This window comes from Chrysochloris asiatica, unplaced genomic scaffold (assembly GCF_000296735.1).
Source record: "Chrysochloris asiatica unplaced genomic scaffold, ChrAsi1.0 scaffold00115, whole genome shotgun sequence".
NCBI classification, from domain to species: Eukaryota; Metazoa; Chordata; class Mammalia; order Afrosoricida; family Chrysochloridae; genus Chrysochloris; species Chrysochloris asiatica.
This window is the reverse complement of record NW_006408633.1, coordinates 6268135-6275479: the sequence shown is the minus strand read 5'-3', so window position 1 is coordinate 6275479 and position 7345 is coordinate 6268135.

The following is a 7345-nucleotide window of genomic DNA, read 5'->3' as shown; positions in this document are numbered from 1 at the left end:
GTATAGGGTTTCTGAGCTGTAAATCTTTCTTCCGCGGAATATCTGGTAGTTTTAAACTGCTGACCTTGAGGTTAGTAGCCTGAATCATAATCACTATGCTACCAGAGCTCCTTCCTGGTAGCATAGTAGGTTATGAATTAGGCTGCTAACTGCAAGATCAGTGGTTCAAATTTACCAGCCACTCCTTGGGAGAAAGATGAGTCTGTCTGATCCTGTAAAGATTTACAGCCTCCAGATGCAGCTTGACCATTTTGTAAGCAGCTTTGGCAACAGAGGGCTGCCTGGCAGAGCACATTCACAGAGGCAATGGGAAAGGTGAGATTCCTTCTTTTTCCCCACACTCCCTGGGTAATTAGAGGAGTGGTCAGCTCTCACTCTCATCCATCCCCCAACACAAACCCTGCTCTCCTTGTGATTGCAAGCCACACCAATGTGAGGTGGGGGCGTGTTGCACCACTTTGGTGTTCAGCTTTGGTGCCTGGATTCAGATGGTCTCAGATTCGAGTGGTTTCAGAAAAATGACAACAGCCAATTCATGCCTATTGATAATCCCATTGAATGTAAATGTATTAAATGTTCCAGTCAAGAGCCATAGAGAGAATGGGTAAGAAAACAGATCTTTCAATATGCTGTCTGCAAGACACATATCAAAAAGATGGAGACAATCTAAATGCTCATCAACAGAAGAACGGTTAAATAAACTTTGGTTCATATACACAATGGAATACTACAAAACACTGAAGAATCGTGATGAATCTGTGAAACACCTCACAGCATGGTTGAACCTGAAGGACATTATGCTGAGGGAAATTAGTCAATCACAAAGGACAAATATAGTATGAAACCAATGTTGTAAAAAGTTTTTTTTTTTTTTTTTATCTTATTTTTGATGAAAGAAACAATTATTCAAAAGAATAATATTTAGCTACCTTCAGCAGACTGACAGAAAGACTGTGGAAAGCAAAGGAAATTTCTTACGGTAACATAGGTAACAGGGCAGGAAATTTACAAGAGGGAGGTTATCAGACAAACATGAAAGTAGCAGGAGACACAGGGAGGAATGCAATAGTTAAAGTGAACAGAGGTAAATACTTGTAACTTTTAGTACATTGTGAAGATTGCAATCATGTAATGAAGCAAAGCATGTTGTTATTGTTGTTGTCAAGTGCTGTTGAGTCAGTGTTGATGCATAACAACCTTGTATAGGGTTTCCTAGGAGTGGTTGGTGAGCTTGAACCACTGACCTTGCAGTTCGAACTGATTTTGCAGTTTAGCACATTAACCCACAGCACCACGTCAGGACTCCAAAGCAAAGTATATAATTTGATTAATGTAAAAGTGTTGATCTGTTCTATAAACATTCACTCAATTCACAATAAAAAGTTGAAAAAAAAAAAAAGGACAGACATATCAAAAAGATGAAGACAGCCTAAATGTCCATCAACAGAAGAATGGTTAAGCAAACTTTGGTACATACACATAAAAGAAAACAACAAAAGACTGAAGACCAATGATGAAGCTGTGAAGCACCTCGCAACATGGTTGAACCTGGAGGACATTATGCTGAGGGAAATTAGTCAGTCACAAAAGGACAAATATTGCATAAACCAATGTTGTAAAAAGCTAAGAAAAAGTTTTCTTGATAAAAGAAACAATTTATGATAGCTAGGGATTAGGGGGATGGAAAATTATTCACAGGCTAGAGGGTAGACACATGTTAGCATAGGTGACAAGACAGGCAACAGCCAGGGAGAGGCAGATTTGCTCTCTGGGAACTTGCCTGGGTGTGCCTTTAATGATTTACACATGCTTGTCATCTAAACACTGGGGTGTTGCCGGATATGACTCAGGACTACTTGCTCATAAATCATACCCAAGCCACCAAGTAGCCAGGTGGTTGAAGGATCCCAGGATCGCTCCTACGAACTTTTCTAATCTGTGATAGTGTAACTATCCCAATCATGGGCTTTCTCCACTTCCATAGTCTCATCTGCAACAGTGATGAATTGATCAGTTGCCAATCATGATTTTGTGATAATTTCCTTTTCTGTCTTTAACCACATGGCCATGAATCCTTTGGACACGATTGTGGCCTCCTGCTGATGGTTCCCCTCATCCAGATGATTTGTTTTTGTCTTCTCTTTGTCCTGTTCAAGACTTAATAAAGGGTCTCTATAAAGTATGTTCCTTTTGCCTGGATCCACAATGAACACTCATGGAAACAGCAGTCAAAAAATCAAACAACATTCTAACAAAGTTACGAGAGACCAAATTAAACAGACACAGATGAAAATCCTGGCAGCCTATGTTTAGGAAGAAAGGTTAGAGAAGTCGCTGGTGTGCTTTCTGAGAGGAGAGGCGGAGCAGGGATGGCAAGAGAGGGAGACAGGTTGATGAAAGACTGGCCAGGCATGGCTTCACCAGTTTGTGAGAAGTTTTGAAAGGTGCGAGTTCTCCTTTTTCCCCATGCTCCCCTGGTGACCAGAGGTGTGGCCAGCTCCCACTCTCATCCACTCCCAACACAGACACCAGGAGTTTGGAGCTACATGGTTGGGAACTTTAGTGTGCCCCTTTGGTGCCTGGATTCAGGTGGGCTCAACTCCAGACCTGGAAAACCCACAGAGTCACTAGACTAGCATTTAAGCAGTCACCCTGCCCCCAGCTTCCCTGTGGTCCTAACAGACACGAAACCAGCTTCATCAAGGGATGACTTCTGAATTGAGTGCCCTGAACATAGATAACACACGCCGTAGAAGAACTCCCAAGGGCCAGAAACTCTTGTGTCACATCCCTTCCACAACCACCTCATGAGCTTGAATTGCTGGAGCCCACCAGAGCACTTTTTGTTTTTAAAAAAATATGACAATCCCACAATGTCCCTGAGACAACAGATAATTTTATCTCTGACAAAGACACAAGAGAGAATGGCACAAGCAAATGACCAAGATGCAGAGCCAGAAAACTTTTCTGAAGAAGAAAAGATAATGGAACTAACAGAAAAATAATACAAAAGAATGTCAGTTAGGTACTTTCAAAGGATCCATACAAAGATCAAAGAAAGCAAGGACAACACAATAAAAACTTTAGAAGAACTCAGGAAAACAATACAAGAACAAAAAGACAAAATAAATACAAATTTTTAAACAATAAACAAAAACTGCAATTAGAAATCCAGAAGATGTCAGAATTGTCTGTTTTCCTTCTGCAGGTCTTTCTTTCAATAAGAGATTAATCTGTGTTCTCCCAGCAGTTCTGGATTGGTCAGCAAGTATTTTCAAATTGGAATGTCCCAACTCAGAAGATTCTGGGTAGGGCTCAGGATTCCACCTAAGGTCCCATATTCTACAAAGGCTTAACAAGAAGCTTATTTTCCTCCGCAAATTCTAACGCCCCTTTTAGCAAATCTAATCAGTTATAGGCTGAATATGGGCTTACAAGTTTTCTATAATTATAATGCCCAATATTCACTTCTATCACACATAAATAATCAGGGAAACCAATATCCACAAGACAGTTAAACACATAAACATTTTCCCCCTCCTTTACCCATTCATCCTATGTCTTGATCCATGTATCTACTTACAGAACACTGTTGTTGCAAGGTTGTATATAAATCACTACTTACCTCTATCCCATTTAGCCCATGCATACCTCCCTAAATCTTCCCCTATCTTCATTGTTCATCTGCCAGCCTCCTCTTTTTGTATATTACCCTTTTCCTCCTTGCATATTGTACGCCCCATCACCTGAGCTAACATGTGTCTACCCTCTAGCCAGTGAATTACTCTCCTTTCCCTTCTACCCTTGTAACCATCAAACAATGTTTCTTTTAATATGGAAATCTTTTCTTAAGCTTTTACAAGAATGGTTTCCTATACTATTTGTCCTTTTGTTATTGACTTATTTCACTCAGCATAATGTCCTCCAGGTTCATCCATATTATGAGGTGTTTTTCAGATTCGTCATTATTTTTCAAGGTTGCATAGTATTCCATTTTGTGTATGTACCAAAGTTTGTTTATCCATTCTTCCATTGATGGGCACTTAGGCTGTCTTCATCTTTTTGCTATTGTGAATAATGCTGCAATGAACAATGGTGTGCATGTATCTACTCATGTCCTGGCTTATATTTCTTATGGATATATACCAAGTAGAGAGATTGCTGGGTCACAAGGTATTTCTATTTCCAGCTTTCTGAGGAAGCATCATATCATTTGTCAGTGTGGTTGAACCATTTTACAGTCCCACTAGTAATGTAGGAGGATCCCAGTCTCTCCACATCCTCTGCAGCATTTGTTGTTCTCTGTGTTTGTAAACTTTTTGGTTAATGCTAATGTGAGAAGATAGCTGATCATCATTGTTTTGATTTGCATCTCTCTGATGACTGATCATGAACATTGCTTCATATGTTAGTTGGCTGCCTGTATGTTTTCCTTGGTGAAGTGTCTGTTCATGTCCTATGTTCATTTTTTATCTAGGTTGTTTGTCTTTTTCTTTTTTAAGTTTTTATTGTGAATTATGTGGGTTTACATGGGAGAACATTAGTTTTACAGTCATCCTATAGTATTTCATTTCATTGCAATAATTACAATCCCATCCATGCATCATCAAACAACCAAAGGGTACACACCATAGGCCTGTCCCCCTGCCACCAGCACACAGCCCCTCTTCCTCCCTGAGTCCCCAGCCACTCCATCTGCCCACATCATCATCTCTGCCTCCATTTCTGGCATTACTGCTTCTCTGGGTAAGGTCCCGCGCTCTGCTTTTTTCACTTGCTTGTCCTAGGGACCTCTGCTTCTAGACTGCAAAATCAATGACTCCACTCCTTTTGTTACAAAACATCTACCTTTACATTTCCGACCCTCACAGTCAGTCCTGATAGCAATTATTCATTATTGTACCACAGAGTCTTATCCCCATCTCCTTTCATTAGCCCCATCCCAACAGATTGGAAAGCATTCAGCTGAAATTCTACCTTCCCCCACCCTGTCTGGAACTAAGCTCACTCTTGAAAATTTATAAGCCAGTCATTTCTTGCCTTTGTAGCCCCCCACATTTTGGGTAGCCAATGTCTAAGTTGCCCATTCCTGTCAACTCTGTGTATCGAGGGGGTGGGAATGATCCTCACTGTAAAGATTTGTTCCCTTTTTTGAGCTACTACATCCATAAGTATAGGTAAAGTTCATCAAATTGTAGCAGGTGACTCTTTTTTTTTTGTCTTCTTTCTTCTTCTAGTCGAGTTCTGATCATCCAGCCATTAAAGCCACATCAAGTGGGTACTCTTTGCAAGTATGGGTGTTCTTGCACATCTCCCCTCACTTCATATCAGCTGGACGCTTCACTCGCTGCTCTTGTCCACTGTGGCCATGTCACTGCCTCTGGGCCCAGGAGTCCCCCGGTCTTGCCATACTGCTGGCAAACCAGGTCTCCACTCGGGTTCATAGGAGTCTATTGAATGTGGTTGGACTTAGCTCACAACTTCATTGCTGTTTTTCCCCCACTTCCCTTATCGGTGACCCACATGGTCACCAGCCAGATCTCATGTCTGCTCGTGTATTCCCCTTGAGTCTTAGTCTTGGAAGGGAGTTTGCTCTGAGGCGTCCCAGCCACTTGACTTGATGGCTCATGGGTGAACGGCTTACTTGTTCTTGTAGTAGTCAATCAGACTGCTGTTATTGTTTTTTTTATTTTTCCTGCCAGTCTTTCTTTCACAGAGTATTTTCTATTCTTCTAGCCACTCCAGCCTGGTCTACTTGTCCTTTTTTTTTTAGAGTTTATGATAAAAGTTTAATGTTATGTAAAATACAGGTGGTGATTCAGTTCCTTCATTTTAATTTACAGACATAAATAACCACATACAAAACAGTAAATATTACTAATAGTGGTTGACATTTATAGTCTCAGTTAGGCATTTAATATATATTAGATTTTTAAAATGAGATTTCATACAAAGCATATTTTTATTTTCTTTTTATTCTGCAAAGAATCTCCATTAGTGCTGTGGGTTAGACCTTGAACTGCTAACTGCAGGTTTATAATTTAAATCCCACCAGCGATTCCACAGCACACCACCATCACCACTACCACCAGCTACTCCACAGGAGAAAGAAGAAACTCTCTGCTATAGTAAAGATTTATAGTATTGGAAATCCTATTTAGGGCCGATATCATCAGAATTGACTCATCTATTTGTCCTTTCTAGTGGAAATTTCCCACCTCAGACAATTCTGAATGGAGTTCAAGATTCCACCTATGGTCTTATGCAATGCAAAGTTTCCACAGGAAGCCTCTTTCACTGGGCAACTTCTAGCCCCCTTTAAGGTATTCCAATCAGTTATAGGCTAAAGATGGACTTACAAGCTTTCTATTGTCATGTTTCTGGCTATTCTTTTCTCTCCCCCTCAAGTGTCTATTTTACAATAGTAGGCAAGGGAAACCAATATTCAAAAGACAGCTAAGCATCTTAACATTATTTCCCTCTTTTACCCATTCATTGTTTGTCTTTTTCTTGTAAGGGTTTTGTAGTTTTCTATAAATTTTAGAGATTAGTCCCTTGCCTGGTATGTTGTTGCAAAAAATCTTTTCCAATTATATGTGGTCTCCCTTTTGACTCTTTCAGTAAAATATTCTGATGCACGTATTAGGAAGTCCCAGTCATCTATTTTGTCTTCTGTTGTTTGTATGTTTTTTGCAATGTTTAATAGTCTGTGTATGCCATGTAGTAGAGTCCCTAAGTTTGTCCTTATTTTTTCATTGAGGATATTTATAATTCTAGGTTTTACATTTAGGTCTTTAATCCATGTTGAGTTTGTTTTTGTTGTTGTTGTTGTTGTCAGGTGTCATTGAGTCGGAACCGACTCATAGCGATCCCATGCACAGCAGAACGAAACAATGTCTGATCCTGGGCCAACCTCACTACCGCTGCCACACTTAAGTCCATCAATGATGCCACCTGGCTGATCCATCTTGTTGGGGGTCTTCCTCTTTTTCTCGGACCCTCCACCCTACCCAGCATGACATCCTTCTCCAACCATTGTTTCCTCCAGACAATATGTCCAAAGTAGGAGAGACGAAGCTAAGCCATCCTGGCCTCCAAGGAGCACTCTGGCTGCACCTCTTCCAAAACAGATCTATTGGTTCTTTTGGTAGTCCATGGCACTTTCAGTATTCTCCTCCAACACCACAACTCAAAGGCATCAATTCTTCTATGATCCTCCTTATTCACTGTCCAACTTTCGCATCCATATAAGGTGCACCTTAGTCCTCAAGCTGACATCTCTGCTCTTCAATACTTTAAAAAGTTCCTGTGCAGCAGATTTGCCCAGTGCAATACGTCGTCTGAT